Raw genomic sequence first — 23,814 nt, 5'->3', positions numbered from 1 at the left:
CTCTGTGAGAACAGGGTACTGGAATGGATGGGCCACAGCCTGGTCCAGCAGGGCTCTTTTTACATTCCTGTGGCATCAAAAGCAGCCTGCCTACAATGATTCTCTCTCACAGTTTTCACCTACAAGCTGAATGCCACCTGACTTAATAAACTGTTTTGTTTTGCAGTCCTGGGCAACAAAACTTGGCTTACTTGAAGCCTTGTGAGCTATACAGCGCACGGTCTTAAAGAAATCACCTCGCACATCATTACATGCAGCCAAGCCACCTATTTTAAATTTACTCTTTTTATCTTTTAAAATGTGGCATTAAGAACTCATCGTTGTTTTATGCATTCAGTATATTTTTGGAAATAGGATCCAAATAAATTTGAGCGTCAAACTATTAACCTTGTTTTTTTCTTGCTTATGGTCACAGCCACACCATTGAGTTCTAGCACTCTTATACAACAGCCACGGTCTCCCACCAATAATCCTGGGAACTACCATTTGTTAAGGGCGCTGAAAATTGAGGTTCTGTGAGGAGCTCTCCTAACAATTCTAGGCACCCTTAGCAAGCCATGACTGTAAAGTGGTATAAGAAGGCTTTAAACATATGGTGTAGTTGTGACTTTGGGCTAAGCAGTGGGGCAGCAAGTAGAAACTCTGAATGTCTCTGGTTTGCACTTTCAAAATTTGGCATCTGCCTTGTACCTGTGGCTTAAAAGTAAAATACATGATCATCATCTATTATACATGTGGTATCCCTGTTCCTGAATGTAAAAAAGTAGAATGTAAATGACAAGGCTATATACTAGAACCTTCTCCCTGGGAAATATTTTGTTTTAATGTGAGATATTATTCAAACACTCATTCCCACACTAGCAGACTGAAATCACACAGATAGTCATTTGGGGATAATGACTGTGTAGCTTGGTTTTCATTTATTGCTACCTCTCCAATTATGCTTAATAAAATACTAAGGCTGGAATACTATATCCACTTCTAAGTCGGACTTAATTTTCAGTAAACATGCATAGGATTGCACTGTTAGGCTGCAATCCTATACAAAGTTAAATGGGAGTCAGTGGGACTTGCTATAGATAAGCATTCTCAGAGGGTAACTAATGAAAACAATCAACTCACATATTTGGTTCTCGTTCCTACCAACTGTTTTTACTTGGTGGGGGGGGGGACGGGGGCAGAGGAAAGAAATGGCAAGACAATAGAAGAGGCAGGCAGCAAACCTCTCATCAATGTAAATATACCTGATAGAGCCAGGGGCAATTCCTGAGTTCTCCAAACAATTGCCAGGAGAGCCTGCCAAGAAGACAGATGTTGCTGCTACTAGAAAACATGGTATTTTGGCTCCTGATCACCACTTCAAAAACAGAGGCGGCATTGCTGATGTGGGAGGTCAGATACTGCTGAAGGAAGATCAGTCTCCCCTCTCTGGGCTTTCTGGGACAAAGATACCACTTCAATGCAAGTGTATGTGAGGGGGTGAAGCGGGGAGACACTACCCTAAAGTAAGAGTGGAAACAGAAGCCTGAATCTAGCCCATGTTCAACATCAAAATTTGTAGCCACAAACTGTGGGAAGAACTTTGGCAGCAGATGTCTTCTTTTGGTCCTCCCTACCTGCAGTAGCTGAGCTAGATCATCTCCCTCTGCTATGCTAGTGCTCTACTTGCAGGGAGTTTGTGTGGAATCATTCAAAAACAGCATCCCCTTCCGCTACATAGTTGTACATTCTAGTCTGCCCACTCATTCTGATAAGATTTATGACATTTCAATTTAAAAGTTGAGGAAGCCAGGCCTAAAGCTTAAGGGAGCTGGCCCTCAGCAGGCATAGGCAGTATGATGTTATTACTAGTTATTTAATAAAGATTATTTTATTTTATTTTAGTGATTCCTCTTTATCAGGCCTAGAGCATAGGAGCCAACTCCTAGGGGCCAAGGTCCCTTCAGCCCCCACCCAATAAAATATCTGAGGGATTCCCCGCCCCCAAGTTGATGGGCATTGCCACTCAGATGGCGTGCATGCACCACATCATATAAGCAGGGCTTACTTGGGGCCCCCAATATTTTATTTTATTCAATTTGGCACCCCTGGCCTAGAGCTATCACCTGGCTGGCACACACTCTTCCAGCTGCAAGGCCCTCAGCACCCTGGCCCTGATACCTACCCGACCTAGGGTGGCAGGGTTGCCTAGCAACTGCAGACAGCCATTTTTATTTCATAGAATGATCGGGTCCTCTGGGATATTTGTGGGGAATTAAAAGCAATTGTTTGCCTCTGCTACCCTCAGGTAAACTGATGACCTACTGTTTTAGGAAAGGCCCCCTCATGGGGCACTTTCCCGCCTCAAATCTCAGACCAACTCCACCTAGTGTGATCGTTAAACAATGCACTTCCATAGACACAGAAATAAGTAACTTAAGAGACAAGCTACACAGAATCCATTCCACAACTGGAATACTGCACAACACAATACATTATCAACCAGCTTTCACCTACCTGGTTATCTCCTTATGTTTTGTACTACAACTTCCATGAGCTTGAGTCATTTGCTGAATGAGGTTGATGGGAGTTGTAATTCAAAACATCAGGAGGCATTAGGTTAGCAAAGGATGTTATAAACAAGGTATGGGAGAAAATTGTGGCTGATTAATTCATTGCCCTCGTTCCCCACCCTCCCTCCTTGCAAATCCCACACCATTAATTTTGTTCCTGAAGCCACTTCCAAGGAAGTTGTTGTTCCTACTACAGCCTGCATCAAATTCAGCATGCAATGGACCATGGGAGTACAATAAACTCAGTCAAATCCAAGGCAGAAAGAGAAACTTCCTGTATAGCATGTCAATCATGTACTAACTGTAGTTTCAGAAACATATGTTCCCAGGATGGCATCAATCCACATTGTCAGATATAATAATATAGCAAACTCTAACATTGCTTTGGATAGCTGGGAGTCAAATTTGTGTCAAAGACTCAAGTGAAGTTTGAGTATGTTATATATCAAATCACAATCATCAGCAAAACCCATACCCCCAATTCTCTTTTTTCCAGGGTATAATTAAAAGATAGAATAGAGAATAGCAAAGTGAGCGCAATACACTAGCAATGTAGTACCAGGAGAAGTTTACTCTGATTAGCATCTGATTTAACTTCCAGCTGTACACAGAAATAATGAGCAGTGGATTTCTTTTACTTATTTAGCTGCAGAGACTATGCTATGCACAAGGCTCAGGGCAAGGCACACATATTCACATTACAACCAGAGATAAAATGAGATGCCTTCTTAGAACGGAGGGTTCACAGCATCAATTGTCAGCTTGAATTTATTTGCTCAGATTCCACCTCATCTGAGGGGTTAGAGACAGTAGTGCTCACAATTTTCTGGATCAGGATAAAACTCTTGTTTATTCAGGAGCCCCACATGGTGCTCCTTGATGAAGACTCTTCCTCTTTGACTTTAATTCTGGTGGTAGCACCAAGCACATGGTGGCCTGCTTCACATGTAACACCTATCTATGGTTTGCTAGGAGTGAGCCTCCAGCTTATGCATTTCCCTCTTGCTCTCCCTACTCTTTGCCCATGTGCCAGTTTGATTACTTAGAGAGCCAGTGTGGTGTAGTGGTTAAGAGCGGTAGTCTTGTAATCTGGGGAACCGGGTTCGCGTCTCCGCTCCTCCACCTGCAGCTGCTGGGTGACCTTGGGCTAGTCACACTTCTTTGAAGTCTCTCAGCCTCACTCACCTCACAGAGTGTTTGTTGTGGGGGAGGAAGGGAAAGGAGAATGTTAGCCGCTTTGAGACTCCTTAAAGGGAGTGAAAGGTGGGATATCAAATCCAAACTCTTCTTCTTCTACTACTTATTTCTTAAATTACGTCCTGAACTGTGCTTCAGATCATCCCATTAGTGCAGGAGTGCATTTAGCCCAAGGGCCACTTTTCCTTCTAGACACCTTCTGAGGGCCACATGGCAGTGGCAGATGGTGCCAGAGACAGAAGTGGACAAAGCAACCCATGTAAATTTTACCTTTGTACAGTAGGTAAATTTTACCTTTGCATGCATAAAGCCCTATTTACGCTCCCTTCCAGGCAAACAAGAAGCATGATCAGAATTCAAAGAGACATTCCAGTCAGGGGTAAAGGAGGGATGCTAAGGGGTATGATCTGGGGAGATTTCCAGATAAGAGATACATGTGCTCCGTCCCAGGACTGAGGTTCTTCACCCCTGTGTTGGTGCAAAAGTCTGAAGAGATTTTTTAAAATGTGCTTAACTGAACACGCTTAGAAACTCTAAAATCCAGATAAGATAGGATTCCCACTCACAGGAAAGATTCCAAGCTCTTTAAAACAGATCTGCTTGAAAACTATATTCACTTTTATGTTAATCATATGTGCCCCCCTGCTCCCAGGTAAATGTCTGAACTCAACTATAGCCTGCCATTCCATCCACACTAGTTATAGCTTCTTTTGCCAACTTTCAAATCAAGTAACTAGCTGAAATTAAGCAAGCAAGGAAAGGAGCAATGGTGTTAGACCTAAACTACAAGAATACAGGTATGATGCTTTCACCTTCCACTAAATTCAATGGGCACACATGAGCCCCCGTGAGGGCATGTGTCGACAGTCCCTTCACCCCTGAGGAAGACAGGCTGGGAAGAAGAATGCTTTTGTACCCAATTGACTAGGATGTGGTTTGTGCTTGGTTTGAGGTGCCCACTACAACCTCTTCTGTTTGCAAATGGGCTCCTGGGAGCAAAAAAAGTCTGGTGACCCTTTACCTACGTACACAAGCTCTCTTGAACTAATAAACATGCCCATAAGGTTAAGCGACCTGATCTGGAGGATCACATAGGTCAGCTAAGAGAATGACTGACATCAGCGTGTCATGTAAATACCGGGTTTGAACTGTTCTATGGTGTTGCCCAGCTACTTCATTTCAGACTGAAATGGAAAGCCAGGGAGCAGAGAGAAAATAATAATACAGTAAAACCACAACATTTATAAGGCTTTGTTGATATTTATCCTGATTCATTTTGAATCTAGAAGACATACAAGTTATAAAGTGTGTTGTATTATTATAATTACTTTGAAGTTATTGAACTAGGCCTGGAAAAAATGATTATGTATTTCAGAGATTTCCTCAATTAACTATTAACTTATTAATACTGCTATTAACTTATATCTGACATACAATGTTCTACTCTATCCTATATGTCCAGAAGAAATTGTTCTCCAATATATTAGAAGGTAGAATTGTTCTCTTGAAGTATCACACTTAAAATGCAACCAAGCTTTTTTGGGGTTTTTTGCAGCACAATCTCCACCCCACCCCTCATCAAAATAGTTTCACTGCAAGCTGATGTTGGCTGTAATGGGCTGCAGTCATAGAGTTCATCTGTTTCAAAGTATGGAAACAATTTGGAAGTCTCAGCCTACTTCTCTATAAACAGAATGTCACCATATCCAAGTTCAAGGAGGCCTTGATCTAGCAAAACATATAAATGCACGATCCTCTTCTGAATCTTGTGAATGGCTTCACTGATATTGAAGGGATTTTTTCATGCAGTGCTGGCCCATGGCTGCAGGGTGTCTTAGGTGAACATCCCTAAAACAGCTACGGAAACTGCCCACCTCTTGCCTTGGTTCCCATTACCTGCTTGCAGTCCCACAACATATGGCAGGCACACCTTTGGCTACCCAGAGTTCTGTTTGAAAGACTATCATAGGACAGTCTTCTTTCTGAAGTTTCGTAGCTCCTTTCAGTCATAACCTGCTCAAAACTGAAGCACGCTGAGAGACTTCCAAGCAGAAACAATTCTGCTGTCTTTCTCATAGTGCCTGCCTGCAATTCCCTTGTCTGACCAGCTACCTCAGATGACCCAGAAAGCTGACTGAGGGCAAACGCCGGCTCCCTCGGCCTGAAAGCGAGATGAGCGCCGCACCTCATAGTCACCTTTGACTGGACTTAACCATCCAGGGGTCCTTTACCTTTTACCTTTATCTCAGTAGGTGATTGTACAATGAACAGAATGCATAACACATAAACAAACAAACAAAACCCACTAGTTCAGGAATTCGTATTTTATTATATTGTAAATCACTTTGGGATGCCTGCTGGGAAGTGATTCATAAATGAAATAAATCATAGTAGTGATAAATTAGTATTAATTTAGTTATTATTTGCAGACTAGCTGAACTGGAATTAATGGGAGTTCTGCAAAAGCACACAACTTGAAATGCTTAAATATTTCACATTTATATTCAGTGCTAGTACTACTTAGAATAAACCCACTGAAATTAATGAGCCAAAGTTAGTCATGTCTAGTAACTTCAATGTGTCTACTCAGAGTAGACTAGCACTGGATACAACCCCTAACTTTAAACTAAAATGTAAGTTAGAAAATATGAATGAAATAGAACTGAAACAATTTTGGTGCAAAAAACCTCCTTGAACATTCTCTTTGAAATATTTATCTTGCAACATTAACAAATATTTATTTTGGCTATTTAGCATCCAATTTTATTTGGTTCCATAGTGATGTCTGATGTCCGCAATATGGCAAATGATGTCTGTACTTGGTAGCTGACATACAGTGGTATTTACCATTTGATAGTGCTTGACAGTTAACATGTCAAAATTAGTATTCTGACAGTCCTTAAGACAAGACATGCAGAGGTATTAGCATCTGATTGCATTTGCTATTTAGTATTTGAAATATGACATGCAATAGTATTTTATTTCTGACAATATGGGATTTACATGTGATGCCTGCAAAAATCAAAGAAATCCAGAGAATTCAAGTTCCTCTCACTGGAGGTACAGCCAGCCTCATTTTTGTTTTTCCAACTCTTATTAAACACTTATTTGTTTACTCAGGCCTCTGGCATGAATTCAGCCAATAAAGCTTTATTGTTCACTTACTGCTTAACCTCTGCTGCATATTTATTTATTGCATGTTTTAAGCGTATATTTATACATACAGTGGAACCTTTGTTACGGATGGGATCCGTTCCGGAGGCCCATCTGTAACACGCAACTGACACAAGCGGAAGTACTGCATCTGCACACACGCCACAATTTAACGCTTCTGCGCATGCGCAAGCAGCGAAACCCGGAAGTAACCCGTTCCAGTATTTTCGGGTTGCCGCGGGACGCAAAACGAAAACACGTAACCTGAAGCAAAGGCAACATGAGGTATGAGTGTATGTGTTTTTATATTTTTATTTTTGTATGGTTTTTATATTTTGTACATTGCCCTATGAATTTTGGGTTAAAAGCTGTTTAGAAATAAATAATAATAATATTCACGTTATGGTCATATTCAGAATTTAAATTTTGACAAAATCTGGGTGACAAAACTTAAATGTTTTGCCGAATTCTGAATCTTATCCAATATTTATTTGATATGCAAAATTAAAGAATCATAAACTGGACGAATTGGAAGTTTAAAGCCTTTTCCTACATTGTAGTGTGTCAGACCACAAAGAAGCTTTCACAAAGAATGTTACCAAATTTAAGAGAATTTCAATTTTATGTTTCTACATCAGTGCATTGCATTTCAGCGCATTCTAAAATATTTGAGACGTTTGTTGCTCACTCACTTTCCTTTCCAATTCCAAACATTTTAATATAATCTCACCTTTATTTCAGTCTCTCAAAATTTGCTCTTCTTCCCTTCTCTTTCATTATCGTTTTTCCTTTCTTTTTGGGATGTCAGATCAACTTCATGAAAGGTGTCAGGGTGTCATTTTACAGAATCTTAAAAGACTGAAGTTCATTGTAGGCTCTCTACAGATGTTTGTGAAACTGGTGGTAGAAATTTGCTATCTACTATAAACTCAATGCTATGTTTATTATTTTTGTGGAGACTGTATTAAATTTTATTTAATGATAATAATAACAATAAATGAAAGGTGTCAAGGCTGCCATGGAAGTAACCATCATCATGTGCTCTTACGGCCCACAAATAGAATAAAAAATGCAAGGTAGGAACTTGTGCAGGCCTTAAATAAAGAAAATGCCAGAGAATGTCAAAACAGGAAAAGCAACGGTTGGAAGTGATCAGGTTGAAGAGTAATCTGGCTAACAGTAAAGATAAGGTCATGGGTCCAGATGACAGCATCTGGCTGGAAGGCTAGCACTTTCCTTTACTATACCAAGGAGATGGGCTGTTTTCAGAGACAGTCCCATCTGTAGGTTTAAGCCAGGAAATAATTCTCATACCGAATCAAGTCGATGGAAGAAAAGCCTTAGGGCAGAGCTTTCCAAACTTTTCACGTTGGTGACACACTTTTTAAACATGCATCATTTCGTAACACAGTAATTCAGTTTTACTAGCAAACCGGAGGTTAAACTAATCGTTTTCCAGTCCCGGGAGGAGCACGGGGAGTGTTGACACACTAACATCTCGCAACATACTGTTTGGAAAGCTCTGCCTTAGGAGTTAGAACTGAGCAGTCTTAAGACCAATTGAAGACCAATTTACACATGCAACACAAATAGTGCTTACATATTAATACTTTGGGACGGGGGTGGCGCTGTGGGTTAAATCACAGAGCCTAGGACTTGCTGATCAGAAGGTCGGAGGTTCGAATCCCTGCAATGGGGTGAGCTCCCTTGCTCAGTCCCACCTCCTGCCTACCTAGCAGTTCAAAAGCACCTCAAAGTGCAAGTAGATAAATAGGTACCACTCCAGCGGGAAGGTAAACGGCGTTTCTGTGTGCTGCTCTGGTTCTCCAGAAGCGGCTTAGTCATGCTGACCACATGACCCAGAAGCTGTAAGCCGGCTCCCTCGGCCAATAAAGCGAGATGAGCGCCGCAACCCCAGAGTCGGCCACGACTGGACCTAATGGTCAGGGGTCCCTTTACCTTTACCTATTAATACTTCAGCAGTAAGAATGCCTTACTTCTGTCACTTACATTTTCAGTACATGCTGGGATTATGCAACTCGTCTCATCCCATGCATCCAAGTGGGCTTTTGGCTTGGATTCCTTGAACAGCTCCTGTTACCACACAGCAACCACTTTTGAAAATCTGGGGGGACATTCAAAAAGCAGTTTATGAGATGGCATGGGCTCTGCTGTTTAAAAAGGACAAGTCAAAAATTCCTATAGAGATGTTGCAGTTTTGGGGTGCACCTACAATAACTGCACCCGCCAGTGGGCCCCTAAACTGCAGGTGCATATGGCGCACCAAGTGAAAATGCACCCAACAGCCCTCTGCCATATGATGCATCCAAGCAAGCCAAACTATTTTTGTTATCTGAATGCCATTTCACTTAAAAAATAATAAAAATCTTCCAGTACCCAAAGGAGACCTGCTCCATTTTCAATTCCAGTGCTGCCCTTTAGTCACACAGCGCTACAAACACTGGATGGTTTTGTTTGAAGGTTCTGTCCAGATTCCGCAGGTGTCGGCAACACCATGGCACTTGTCGCCTTCTGGAACCAGTCATGGCTTTGGGCAGGTCTTAGGCCCCATTGAAAGTCACCTTTGAAACTGCATATTCTTCCCAAGCAGCGCTCAATATGGGATGGGGCTCTGCTGTTCAAAGCAAAATCCAGGATTTTGGGAAGGCCTAAAGCGTCTCTTTTGAAGGAAGGTTTAGTTTTCTCCCTTGGTTATTATACTATTCATTACCTGCTTTCCATCTCTAGTATAGGGACGCTGGTGGCGCTGTGGATTAAACCACAGAGCCTAGGACTTGCCGATCAGAAGGTCGGCGGATCGAATCCCCGTGACGGGGTGAGCTCCCGTTGCTTGGTTCCAGCTCCTGCCAACCTAGCAGTTCGAAAGCACGTCGAAGTGCAAGTAGATAAATAGGTACCGCTCTGGTGGGAAGGTAAACGGCGTTTCCGTGTGCTGCTCTGGTTCGCCAGAAGTGGCTTAGTCATGCTGGCCACATGACCCGGGAGCTATACGCCGGCTCCCTCGGCCAATAAAGCGAGATGAGCGCCACAACCCCAGAGTCGGTCATGACTGGACCTAATGGTCAGGGGTCCCTTTACCTTTACCTTATCTTTAGTATAACTCAAGAGATAGATGGCAACTACTGTGAAGAGAAAGCCCCCAAAACATGGAATGTCATGTTCTAAAACAACCAGAAGCCATTCTTATGTGAATCACTTGCATTTTCTTTAATATAAATTCCACAAATTTTTACCGAGCCATTCCACACCCCACCGATGGGGGGTAATGAAAGCAGCATTTTTTTTGGTAAGATTTTTTTTAAAAACAAAAACAAAACCTTCACTTTTTCCCAAATAGGGTGTCTTTTGCTAATCTCCCTTTTTTAACATAAACATCCCAAAAGAAACTGGATCATTGGGTAAAGGGGGATTTTTTTTTTTATTATGTCTAGCGCATATACCCTAAGGAGACATCTCGTTCCCATGTAATGCAGACTGCCGTTTCAGTCCCAGCGGATTTCACTTGATATCAGAAGTAGTTCGCCGCCGTAACGAAAACGACACACTTGCAGCGGCAATACCTCTTAAGCAGCCATGTAGTGATCAAAGGGAATAGCAGAGCAGCATCTGTTAGGTTGGAGAACTGCTTCTCGTCACTGAATGTGCCAAGCTGTCAAAGCTGCCTGTGACCTATCACAGCTACTTGTAACACTGCCACCCTACTTGAGTTGCCGTCAAAGCCAAACAAGGCTCAACACACACACACACACACACACACACACACACACACACACACACACACTATTGGTAGAGGGAACTTTTTTGAGCTACTCTGTTATCTGCAAAGGTGTATTGTGGAGGGCAGGCAGGGACTAGGAAACCGAAAAGCAAAGACAGATCTTTCTTCCTTCGCTTCTTAACTGCAATCTTTTTCATGTCATTTAAAAGAGAGAGTAGGAAATTGTACCAGTTCCCCAGGCTATGAACAAAAAGAGCTATATCGCAGCCAAACACTTTTCACAGAACTAACACCACACATTCAAGGTAGGTCTGCCTACCATGTTTCCACCGCCTAAAAAGTCAAGTATGTTTCCACCCACCAACACACACAGAAGCACTTTATCTCTCAATATTCCAGAGGGAAGTATCTTGGCTATAACTAACAGGCTACTATAGACGTTAATGTATAACTCTCGTTAAGAAGCTTAATTGTGTATACAATGAAAAATTTCTGAAAAATTGAAGAGTGCCATGTATTCCCTTTTTAATCCTCATAAATCTTGCAAGAGTAGAGATGTCGCAGGTGAACAACTGGAGTCTGAGCTGTTGTTGCTTGAGAGGCAGACATGATGGGTATGGCCAAAATACCAATGCAACTCATCTGCTCTATGTCTGTTACCAGCACTCATTAAATGTGCAACCTAGCAGTATGCTAAAAGTTTCTCCCACATTTCTGTCTGCTTTTCTCTGTCAAAAATAGAATTGTAAAGATGGAAAGGACCCCAAGGGTCATCCAAACCTGCATTGTCATTCATGCAATGAATTGGGGGGGGGGGTCTCCTTTGTTAATTTTTCAGATGCAGAGAAAATGATCAAAGGGAGGTGAAATTCTCCTGGGGTTTTTGTTTTGTTTTGTTTTTAGGGGGTCACATTGACCTTATTTTAAAGGTGGTTGAGCAGTGGTTGAGAGTGAGTGTTCTTTCTTTCATTTTACAAATCATCTCAGCAGCAGTCTGCAATCCACAGCCTCCCTGGGTGACCACACTTAAAGCCCAAGAAAAGTTAAAGCCCAAGAAAAGACATCATGAGATCATTCCTCCCATGGGGATATTTCAGATCAACAAGAATAAGCAGTCAAGGAAAGCTGCAAAGTTCATTGGAAAGGAAAACAACAGCAAGCCACCCTTGACCACCTGCCAGTGATGAAGTCAAACCTCTACACCCAGGAAATTCTAAAGAAATTCTAAAGCGCTCTAAGAATAAAACAAATAATGAAAATCCTGTTCTTCGGGGGGGGGGGGACCTTTTCAGAAACTGGAGGACAGCTTTCAGCACAGCACTAGTGCAACCAGCCCATGGTTCAGCAACAGCAGAAGATGCACCACAGCGCTGCAGGTTTTCACTTAATGAAAAATGCATGTCAGCGTATTTAGATCTGTGTTGTTACACCATACGTACAAGCAATACAACTAATAATACAGTGATGCTAACAGCTATACCATCTCTTTCTTGGAATAAAGTCCATTTTATTTCAGTGGAACTGGTTCTGGGGAATGGCTTCAGACACTCTATGCAATTGCCGGTGGGATCTGCATCTCCTTGTTTGCAGGAGCACTGCCGGGTTTGAGAGCCCTGTTAGTAGCAGGGTGTGGTGCTGACCTGACCTCATTGGCCCACACCACTGCTGCATGACGAAACAGAGAAGGGGGAGTACAGTGGTGCCCCGCAAGACGAATGCCTCGCAAGACGGAAAACCCGCTAGACGAAAGGGTTTTCCGTTTTTGAGCTGCTTCGCAAGACGATTTTCCCTATGGGCTTGCTTTGCAAGACGAAAGCGTCTTGCGAGTGTTCCGATTTTTTTCCGCTCCCCCCCCTTTTTCTAAGCCGCTAATCCGCTAAGCCTTTAATAGCTGCTAAACCGCTAACAGCGCTAATCTGCTAAGCCACTAATAGGGTTGCTTCGCAAGACGAAAAAACCGCTAGACGAAGAGACTCGCGGAACGGATTAATTTCGTCTTGCGAGGCACCACTGTACAAGGTGGTGGTGAGATTGGCACGGTGGACACGTGGTAGGAGCACCAGACTGGGTCTGCTGGTACCTTCGCAGTGCTCCAACCTCCCCTCTTGCCATGGTTTCTTCCTTCCTGGCTACTCACTTGGCAACCACACTCTACACTGGAGCTGGTTTCACCCGCCAGGTTTCCAACTCACGTCCTCTAGGCTGCATTTCCAAAATGTCAGCCAGCCACCTAAACAGCTATTACTGGGATCTCAGTAACAGCGCCACCATTTTGCTGACAGATTGCTCCGTGTGGCTATCCCAGGTTCAGCCCAGTCCCGAGGGGGCGTGGACAACCAGGGTGCCTCATTTGGGCCTCCCTGAGAGCTGGGCAGCCAGACCCAAGTCCATGCCTAATGGCACTGCTGTGTGTTTATACCACTTGTGGTACCATGAAAAGAGGGTGTTGCTCATACAATGTGAGAGCACAACCACGTGTGATGTGTGATGCAGATTTATGATTAGGATCTCTCAGTTTCTTAAAAAAAAAATAGCAGTAGCCTACAGCAGTGGACAAATCAGATTGGGGTGTGTTTATTATTTAATCCTTTCCCATGCACAATTTCCCCAACGCTCCACAAAGCTGCTGTTTGACATCTGGGATAAAACTTACAGGCACCAATACTGAAATCTGTGTAAGATGCGTAAATTCCATGCTAATGTGCAGTTTTCCCTTTGCACATTACACAAAAAAGTGTGTGCTTTTGTGCAGCATCAAAAGCTGTCTTAAGAGTAGCCAGGATCAAATCTTCCGGCTCCTATTTTGGCATTTAAGAATTTTACAGCTTCAGTCTGGCTCTTCTTTATTTTTATTTCACAAACTATGCAATGCCATTGCTTCCTCCAGATACATCTAGTTTTCAGCTGCATTTCTCTATGCATCCCCCTCTGCAAAAACTCAACACCTTAGCCGTTAGAAACATTTTCTTCCTTCCCAGGTCGAGCAAATCTAGATGCCCTAGGTAGTGCTTCAATAGTATAGGAATATTTTGAGCTATATGTCATAAGAGCAATGGCGCCTTAACGATGTATTACATTAATACATCATCAGGGTTGAGGCATTCTTATGAAATATTAGTTTAATGCATCTTAGGAATGCTGTTGGTTTGACAACATATTACTCAAATACATAGCAACACCTAGAAAGATCAAGATAAGTTTTGTATTTTTTTCTCTTCAACTTAAATTTTGGTGTGTCTTTTTTAACATTTAAAAATAAAGTGTGTGTTCATGAAAGGGGCGGGGGAGATTTAATAAATATTTAATGTTTGCCCAAAACATTATTTGCAACAAAAATAATAATTGCAAAATGTTTAATCCAACTTTAAGAAGTGAGGACATCACCGAGTACCCTTGACATAAGATTCTACACTACTCTTTGAAACCATTTGTATTATTGTATTCTCAAGCATAGTTTCACCTGGCACTTGGTTCTCTCGTGTCTGTAAATCAAATGAAAAAGCTACATTGATAAAGATGTTCATTTCAGGCTCTTTCCTGTACCTCATATTGACATTCACAAATTAGCTGGATATCAAAAATAATTTAATTCCATTCTTCCCCCTAAGGAGATCGGAGCAGTATACAATAACAGCAGTTAAAAAAATAAACCAAAACCCACAATAAAATTATATATATATATATATATATATATGCTTTCGTAGATTTTCACGGGTACAGGAATGCAGGTTTTGGTGTCTTCGGGTGTCTTCCCGTGTAAGAGTTGGGGTGTCTAGGCGACGTTTCGACGAGGTCTCACTCGTCATCTTCAGGCTGGTGCTTTCGGCTTCTTGTTACTGGAACAGAGCAGGATCTCAGTGTTTGAGTTCCTATAAATACTGTTGAGGGGGTGTGGTGTATAGCCTCTGCCCACTCAGACCAATAGTCAGCTCCATAGGCTCACCTCTACAAAATCTCGCTAAATTTCTCGCTAAGCAACTTCAGCCCTATGCAGAATCTATCGCTTCACACGTTACAAACTCCTTCCAGTTCATAGAAACAATAAAGAAGCAAAACCTACATCCCGATGACCTACTTGTGAGCTTCGATGTTGTATCTCTCTTCACACAAGTGCCCATTAATGAAGCCTTGACAGCCATTCAAAACAAATACAATCCCCCCGAATACATCCTGGACCTGACCAACCACTGCCTAACCAACACGTACTTCATCCACAATGGACAAAGATACAAACAGATAGAAGGAGCACCTATGGGATCACCCCTCCCACCGGTCATCGCAAATCTGTACATGGAACACTTTGAAACCAATGCTTTAGACAAGTCAGAACACAAACCCAAACTTTGGCTCAGATATGTTGACGACACCTTTGTAATTTGGCCACACGGGAAGGAAAAACTAGATAGCTTCCTCACACATCTCAACAGCCTACACCCCAAAATACAATTCACTATGGAAATAGAAGCCAACAACCAACTTCCCTTCCTTGACGTCCTAATCTACAAAAAACCTGATGGCTCCCTAGGACACACTATCTACCGAAAAAAACACACACCAACCGCTACTTACATGCACAATCACACCACCACCCTGCACAAATAAACTCCGTAGCCAAGACTCTCATCTCCAGAACCAAACGCCTGGCTGACAAAGACCACTTGACAACTGAGTTACAGAATCTCTCAAATGTGTTAATCGCCAACGGATACCAGCAAAACAGGGTTACGAAGCTAATCCAAAAAGAAACACCCCCCAAAAACCAAGACACAGAAGAAAACAATGGCATGGCCCTCCTTCCTTATATCAAGGGCACTACAGATAAAATTAGCAAAATCCTCCATAAACACAATATCAAAACAGCCTTTTGCACCAACCAAAAAATAGCCAATATCCTCAGAAACCCAAAAGATAAAATCCAGTTAGAAAACCAAGGGGTCTATGAAATACCCTGCAAAGTCTGCCCAGCCACGTACATTGGACAAACAAACAGACGAATAAATGCACGTATCGCAGAACACAAGAATGCCGTCAAAAAAGAAGAAAAAACTTCCTCTCTTTACCAACACATGAAAGAAACAGGACACGAAATTAATTTTGCAGATTCCAAATTGCTCTTTAACATGGAACATCACCACAAGAGAATAATCATGGAAGCCATCGAGATAGAGAAACACCCTCACAACATGAACAAGCGTGACGACACGTCCCGCCTGCCAGACATCTGGAAATTAGCCCTCCCCACAAAAACCGACACCAGAACCAGAGGCACACAGAACGCCATCTCCAATCAACCACACCAGACCCAAACCCAGACCCTCTCCACAGATAAATTACAGACACCATCCAGTAGCCAAACCATAGTGGCACCTCCGGATGCTGCACCCCCCTGCAATCCCTACACAGATCTGGCTGGCACAGGGCACAAAACCACAGCTCGCCCCTATACACGAAGCCAAGCCAGAGCACAACTAAGTGCAGTACAGCCATCTTCTCAGAAAAACTCTTCACTAGCTCAAGAGGTCAAGACACGAAAGCTTTAGCAACTAATCCACACCTAATGACCCTCCTAAGTGGTACTCAGAATATCACTCAAGAAATCACTCAAGATATCCCTCAAGTAATTAATGAACAAAAGAAGAAAAGGCACAATAACCTGGGAACTTCCTCTCTGCCCAGAACGTTGGAGGCTATACACCACACCCCCTCAACAGTATTTATAGGAACTCAAACACTGAGATCCTGCTCTGTTCTAGTAACAAGAAGCCGAAAGCACCAGCCTGAAGATGACGAGTGAGACCTCGTCGAAACGTCGCCTAGACACCCCAACTCTTACACGGGAAGATACCCGAAGACACCAAAACCTGCATATATATATATATATATACACACACACACACACACACACACACACACACACACCTCGCCCACCTGGCTGGGTTTCCCCAGCCACTCTGGAAAGCTCCCAACAAAATTATGAATGAATGAATGAATGAATGAATAAATAAATAAATCTAAAAAGGATAAACATCAGACATTAAAAGCTTCCCTAAATAGGGCTGCCTTCAGATGTCTTCTAAAAGTCAGATAGTTGTTTATTTCCTTGACATCTGATAGGAGGGCATTCCACAGGGCGGGAGCCACTACCGAGAAGGCCCTCTACAGACTATATATTTATGAGAGCTGAGGAGTTCCAAGGGATGTACTGCTGGGTATCTTCTCTAAATGATAGGGCACTGGAGATGTAAGGTTGTATATTAACAGATTGAAAAGCAGTGTGAGAGCAAGCCTGCTGTCATGTCACCTGTAAGATTATACTGCCGGTTCTCCCAGTTTCTGTAGATAGAAAGCGGTTGTGTCAGTTTCCCCTTCACCTGAAGCAGCAAAATGTCTTGGGCTGACCCTGGTCGCCACGCAATCTACCAAGCACGCCTCTCAGGGGCCACCCTTGCAGGTGAATGAACCATTCGGAGGATCAACCACAGCCAAAGTAAGAAACAAGAACCTTCCTTTTGTCAAATTCTGGATTCTAATCAGGCAATTCTAATCTTCAAGGCAAACCGTAACAACAGACCCGTTTTCAATACTGAGACAGCAAGGCTTTCATCAATATGCTAAGCGCACTGTGAAGCCACCTCTGCAAATGTTAAGATAGCGTGATGCTTTCAAGGCCATGCCTTTTTCCCATTTTGCAAAACATTTTCAGAGTCTCAAAAACAACATCTCAACATCTAGCAACAAAATTGTTTCCCTTTTGTCTGTTCTCGGCCTTCCTTCCTGCTAGCACTTGTATCCTCTGCTTGTTTATGGGTTGTTTTCTGCAACACGCTGGTTTTCTGCGAAAACTGCCATGTTTTCTGTGTAGATGTCGGAAGGGGAACATCACTGTTATCAGTAAGCCAAAAGTTCCTTCTATCTCCATCTGTGCTTGTTTGGCAGACCGGTCAGGAAACTGAAAGTTAGCATAAATAGGCTGCTCAGAAGGACCAGGGAGCCACTCAGATGCTATGCACCACAAATTGGCAAACAATAGTCTCTCAGCGAAAGCCCTGAGTCTGAACTCTGATAACACGGATATTTTTAGGAGCTAAATGACAAGTTCGTATAGAAAGTAGGAAATGATTGAAAGGGCAAGGAGGGTGGGGAAGGGTGTGAGAGAAAAAATATTATGGTGTCTAAGCTGTCCACTACAAAGCCAATCATAGCAATTTAAATGTGAAAATGTAAAATGGAAGAAGTGTACGTTAGAAACTCAAACCATTCAGTGGGTCCCTCCATGTGTACATGGGTGGTGCTGTGGTCTAGAGACCACTGAGCCTCTTGGGCTTGCCATTTGGAAGGTTGGCGGTTCGAATCCCTCTCTCACTTACCCCCCTTGAACTCCCATATTGCCTTATATTTTACAGGTATCTCCCTATATAACAGGTGACCTCCCTGGGCCTAGAAGTGTAACTTATATATCACCCAGTGGCAATATGTTGAGCAAGATGTTCAAGGAGGTGGTCCAGCTTCAGGCATACTTGGAGGAAACTGATTACTTGGATCCATCCTAGTCTGGTCTCAGGCCCGGCCATGACACTGATACCACCACCTTGGTTGCCCTGATTGGCAACGCTTGTCAGAAACAAGATAGGGGAGTATGACCATGATCCTTTAACAGCTTCTGATACTGTTAAATGTGGAATCCTCCTCCTTCTCCTCATTATTATTATTAATCACCACATGGATCAGTGATTTTCTCATTTCTCATGAAACCTCATGGCAAAGGGCATTTGTGCTGGTATGGAGAAAATTCCCCAGGTTGCATGGTATGTCACTACACAACAAATACGTCATCATGAAGCATCACCACCCACATGGAGCTATATAAAAATGGGCTCCAGTTGGCAGCCATAATGTGCAAGTACGTACGTCCTAGATCAGGGATAGCCAATGCAAAGTCTTCCAGATGCTTTGGACTCCAACTTCCATCATTGCCAAACACCAGCCATACTGATTGAGTCTGACAGGATTTGTAGTCCCAAACACGTTGACTGCCCTTGTCCTAGCTGCTTTAAGCTTGTGTAAAACATGAAGTGTGGGATGTATCATCCCTGAAGCAGCCAAGTACAATATTTTCCTGTTGCCTAGAGTGGACACATAGGGGAATGTGGCTCCAGACAGGGAGGACTTCCTGTCATACCTGCTCTGGAGTCTCCTCCCCTTGTGTGTGACCAGGTAGATGGGCTTGACCCTAGCTGACCATGTAAAAGCTGACTATGTAACTGTAACCACAAGATAAAGCCTGCCTTCAGATTACTGCTGTGAACTGAATGTAAGTAAAACTTTACTCTTACTTTTAAAGAAGACTGTCGTGTTATTATTATTTTAAAGAGGAAATAAAAGGAAAACCTACCAGGAACAAGCCAGACTGGACAAGCCAGACTGGATTGCTTAATTTAAATGATTCTAACGAATCATCAACTTGCTTCCAACAAGCTGCAAACAATGTGCTCTGCTGCTTGCTCACTAATGTGAGTGAGGAGGAATAATATTTAATCAATAGATCCTACCTTCCTCAACATTCCCACAGAAAGCTGCACTTCAAGAGAGGTTGCATTTAGGGAGCAGGATCATCCCAAATATTTGGCAGGAAGAAGCAGTTCACCTCAGACAGCATGTTTTGGAATACCACTAAAAGGCAGCAAAATGTCAATTATTTAGTTTTTATACTCAGACCACCATTGGGATAGTCTGTCTTGGGCATCAAAGTGTTTTGGGACATCACTATTAGGAAGGTGCTTTTATAATGCATGCTGTTGCAGATATGCTGATATTATCAAATGAATAAAATCTCCTCTAAACAAAAACAAAAAATTAATCTGCTGAGAAACAGCAGTCAATACAAAGGTCTTTAAAAAGCTGATCAGAAGTTTCACGGTGCTCATTACCTTTCATAGTCTCAGCCAACACTTTCACTCCTCTTATGTCAGCTTTTGCAGCAAAGTCTAGTTCAGATAGCTGCCAAAATTTATTGCAAATTTTGCAAAGCTTTTGACCTGTATCGTCTTATTAAACTTTTATGAAAAATCAATGGAGTTCAATCATGTTATGGGCTGTTCCTCACACACGTGTCAGTGGTAAATGGAGAAGTCTATTTATCCCAAAGTCTGAAGGGAAGATGTTTCAACTGATGAAGGGCTCTGTTTGTAGCTACATGTTTTGTGCTGCCTGTGAACTTCAAGCCAAGTTCTTACCAAAATGACATAAAATAATCAACTGGATGGGGTGGAGTGGAAATCAAAGTGAAGTGTGCTAGCGACAAATTCTCTTCTAATAACATGAATCGATATGTAAGTTCCAGTGAGTTTAGTGGGGCTGACTCCCAGGTAAGTGTGTACATTGCAGACTTTGAATAATTTAGGATTATTTTCCTGTTGTTTGGAACACTTACTGAACTCCATGAACTTTGTTTTAAATAGAAGTTTCTTCAGTTCTTCTTTGCACAGTTTAGAAACAAAACTTAACCTCTGATAGAGACGACTGTATAAATGCACTGGGAAATTGCACAGCATTAGAAGTGAAGTTTAGCAGTGTGTGCATATATGTGTGTTCAGAATTAATCCACAGAAATTAAGATTTTACAGATTAATAACTGAGACTTGCTCTTTTACAAAGAACCTTACAATAGAAGTAAAACCAACATTACTGTCATCGTCCATCAACTTTCCCACACGGTACTAAATTAAGAATGCAGCTCAGACTTTCCATGCTTACAGGCATAGTGTGCCACTCCACCATCAATGAAAGAGCTTTTTCTGAGGAACCCTTTGAAGCACACAACAAATTAATCTGTCTCTGTTCTCTTGCTTGCCAAACTTGGTGGATGTGTTTGTTTTCATTCCAGCTGCTTTCAGAGAGTCATCACACATCCTCGTTGCAACAGAAATATAAGCATTATGACAAATGACCAGGAGATGAAAGCCGTGTGTGGTATCAGCACTAATTGTTAATATAATAGCTAGACTCATTGTTATTGTTGGTTTTACTATAAAGAAAAACAGAAACCATATTTAGCAACATTCGTTTTTCTGACCAAAAACAACAACATCATGAAAATGTTTCAGAAAACAAAGGGTGAAAGGGAATAAAAAGGGTTGCTGAACTGGTGGCAGAGTTAATGAAGTCATTACAAGATGATTTGATTTCAATCTGGATGATGTTTTCATATGAATATTCTGACACACACAAACCACATTCTTAACATGGTCTATGATTAGGCTAAAGCATTGAAACCAATAGTTATTCAGTCCCCCAAAGCCACTTTATGCTGACTGTACTACCTCTGATGCCTATCTAAATTAATGCTAGGGTTAGCAGTACAGTCGTACCTTGTTTTGCGACTGGGATCTGTTCCGGAGCCCCAGCTGCTAGCCGAAAAGGATGCAAGGCAAAGTGCCACATCTGCACACACGCGCAAAGAACGATTTAGCACTTCTGCGCATGTGCAAGCAGCAAACCCGGAAGTAACCCATTCCGGTACTTCCGGGTTTGCCACGGACATTCGCTGGAATGGACGCTAGATGAGGCAGACGTTTGCGGAGGTATTACTATATATATATTAAATGAAAGTATTGAAAATTAAGCCCATAAATTTTCCATTCACATCCTGGTTCCAAAATTTTGCCAATCTGAAGCCAGCAAGCAGTATGTGGATGCCATTCTGTTTGTAATCCCCAGGAACTGCCTCTGACAGTTGAGGCAGAATATAGGCATCATGGCTAGTAGCCCTTGAGAGCCTTGGGCACCATAAATCGGTCTAATCTCGTTTTAAAGCCATCTAAGTTGGTGGCCATTGCTACATCTTGGGGAGCTCCAACTCCTGCCCAAAGAAGCTGCATGTTGTTGCTGGACTTTGTGTTATCTTTCTGGAGCCAGATGAAAACCTTTTAATTTTCCCAATCTTTTAACAGCTGATGTGACATTTATCTTCTCAATTGGTTTTTTTTTAAATGCTGCCTTTGTTCTATGTTGCTTTATTACTATATTTTATTAATAAAGTGCTAATTGAAGGGGAATACAGTATATATGGGACGCGGGTGGAGCTGTGGTCTAAACCACAGAGCCCAGGACTTGCTGATCAGAAGGTCGGCAGTTCGAATCCCCGCGACGGGGTGAGCTCCCATTGCTCGGTCCCAGCTCCTGCCAACCTAGCAGTTTGAAAGCACATGAAAGTGCAAGTAGATAAATAGATACCGCTCCGGCGGGAAGGTAAACGGCGTTTCCGTGCGCTGCTCTGGTTTGCCAGAAGCAGCTTAGCCATGCTGGCCACATGACCTGGAAGCTGTACGCCAGCTTCCTCGGCCAGTAAAGCAAGATGAGTGCCGCAACCCCAGAGTCGTCCGCGACTGGCCCCAACGGTCAGGGGTCGCTTTACCTTTACAGTATATCTATATATATCTGGCAGATAAATAAGAATGAAGACAGTGATAATGGAGTGAAGTTTTTTACTTTCCACATCACCTTGCCTTTTATATTACATATGACTGTATCCAATGTTAGTCCTACTCAAAATGCGACGATATAGAAATACTTTTATAAAATAAACTAACTTTCTCTTTTTATGTATAAAGTGCCATTTTGGAGAGATTTCAATCTTAATGGTGGTAGCCCAAGAAAAGTAATAAGTTATACCATTAAAAAAAAAACCAGTAAGGAAATCCCATATATATTAGCACATATAGATTTGATCAGTTTAAACAACAATTATCTTTTTTATTTGATTGATTTCTTACCCACCCTATGCCCTAAGGTCCTAGGGTGGTTTAGCAGTATTTAAAATTATAAGATAAAACAGTTGCAATTATAAAGCAGATAAAACCATTCCAAATGGAATAGAATGGTATAAATTTAGCCAAAGTTACTTTCACTGCCAAAGGCCAGGGGGGAAAGCTGCTTCTTTAACATACAGCAAAGGCTGCACAGTGAAGTTGCAAGATGTATTCTATGGGGACGGAGTTCCCCAATTTAAGGGCTGCCACAGAAAAAGCTCTCTCCCAGCCTCCACAGTTCCAAGGGTGGGGAAAATATTAAGAGAGCCCCCTCTACATATCTTAACGTTATTCAACTAAAGCCTTAGTTCTGCATAAAGGAAACAGGAAATGAAAAATAAAATATTAAGCTTCCCTTCCAATGAGTGACACCTTTTTATTAAATTGTAAGCTATGCCACATTGCCTTCAAAATCTCAGAGGACATCAGGTTTGGCAATATGCAAAGTTATTTAAATTTAGTTGTTTAAATTTAATTATTATTTAATTGGTTAAATTGCAGTTGATCAATCAAACATTATTTAAACAGTGTGGAGCCCGAACACTTACGTTTGAAAGCTACTCTATATTCATTAGGAACCTCTCTTAAGATAACACAACAGTCATTAAGTTCAATAATTATTCCTTTCTGCGTGCAAGTCTATACACAACGGCTACAATCAGAACACTCCCTGGAGCCCAGTATATTCATAGCTTCCTGTTCTCTTTTACATGATAGGAAGCTTCATTGTGCAGTCACAAATTCCCCACTGTGCACACCAAATTGTGTGCTCTTCAGGAAGACCCACACAGAAGAGAGATGGATCTGGATAGCAAACATAACGTAGTCATGTGACCCCTGAACTACGCGCCAGGCAAAATCTTTCCTCTTTAACCAGGCCTTTGGCTCATTGACATCCAATCCCTTTTAAAATGGGGGGGGGGGGAGTTATTGGGTTGTTTTTGTTTTTATTTTGATTATGTATTTGGGTTTATATATATATTGTGATTTTATCCTGTGAACCGCCCTGAGACCTGCAGATATAGGGCAGCATACAAAATAAAATAAAATAAAAATAATAATAATAATAATAATAATAGAGGCAGGGGTGTGTAAAGACAGATGAGGATAGATATTTTGGTGTTTCCATCTTGTATTTTTATGTCATCAGCATAAGAACATAAAATCTATATATAATAATAAATTTATGAAATTGAGGGTAGCCTCCTCAACCTAGCGATCAGCAGATGTTAGGGACAAAACTGCCATCATCCTGGACAATAGACCATGCCAGCTGGGGTTGATGGGAGTTGTGGTTCAAAACTTCTGGAGGGACCAAGCTGCTTTAACGCTTTCCCTCCCTTCGTTGCACCAACATATTGTTCTA

At 42.0% G+C, this 23,814-nt stretch overlaps 1 long non-coding RNA gene across 3 annotated transcripts in view; it reads right to left on the bottom strand.

Annotated features, from left to right (window-relative positions):
* LOC308587145 overlaps window positions 1–23,814 on the bottom strand; it is a 145,142-nt gene that overhangs the window by 83,272 nt on the left and 38,056 nt on the right. The window lies entirely within an intron of this gene.

Source organism: Podarcis bocagei (assembly GCF_964188305.1).
Source record: "Podarcis bocagei genome assembly, chromosome: 5".
Classification (NCBI taxonomy): domain Eukaryota; kingdom Metazoa; phylum Chordata; class Lepidosauria; order Squamata; family Lacertidae; genus Podarcis; species Podarcis bocagei.
Note: the sequence above shows the minus strand (reverse complement) of the source record. Positions and strands in the feature narration are given on the sequence as shown.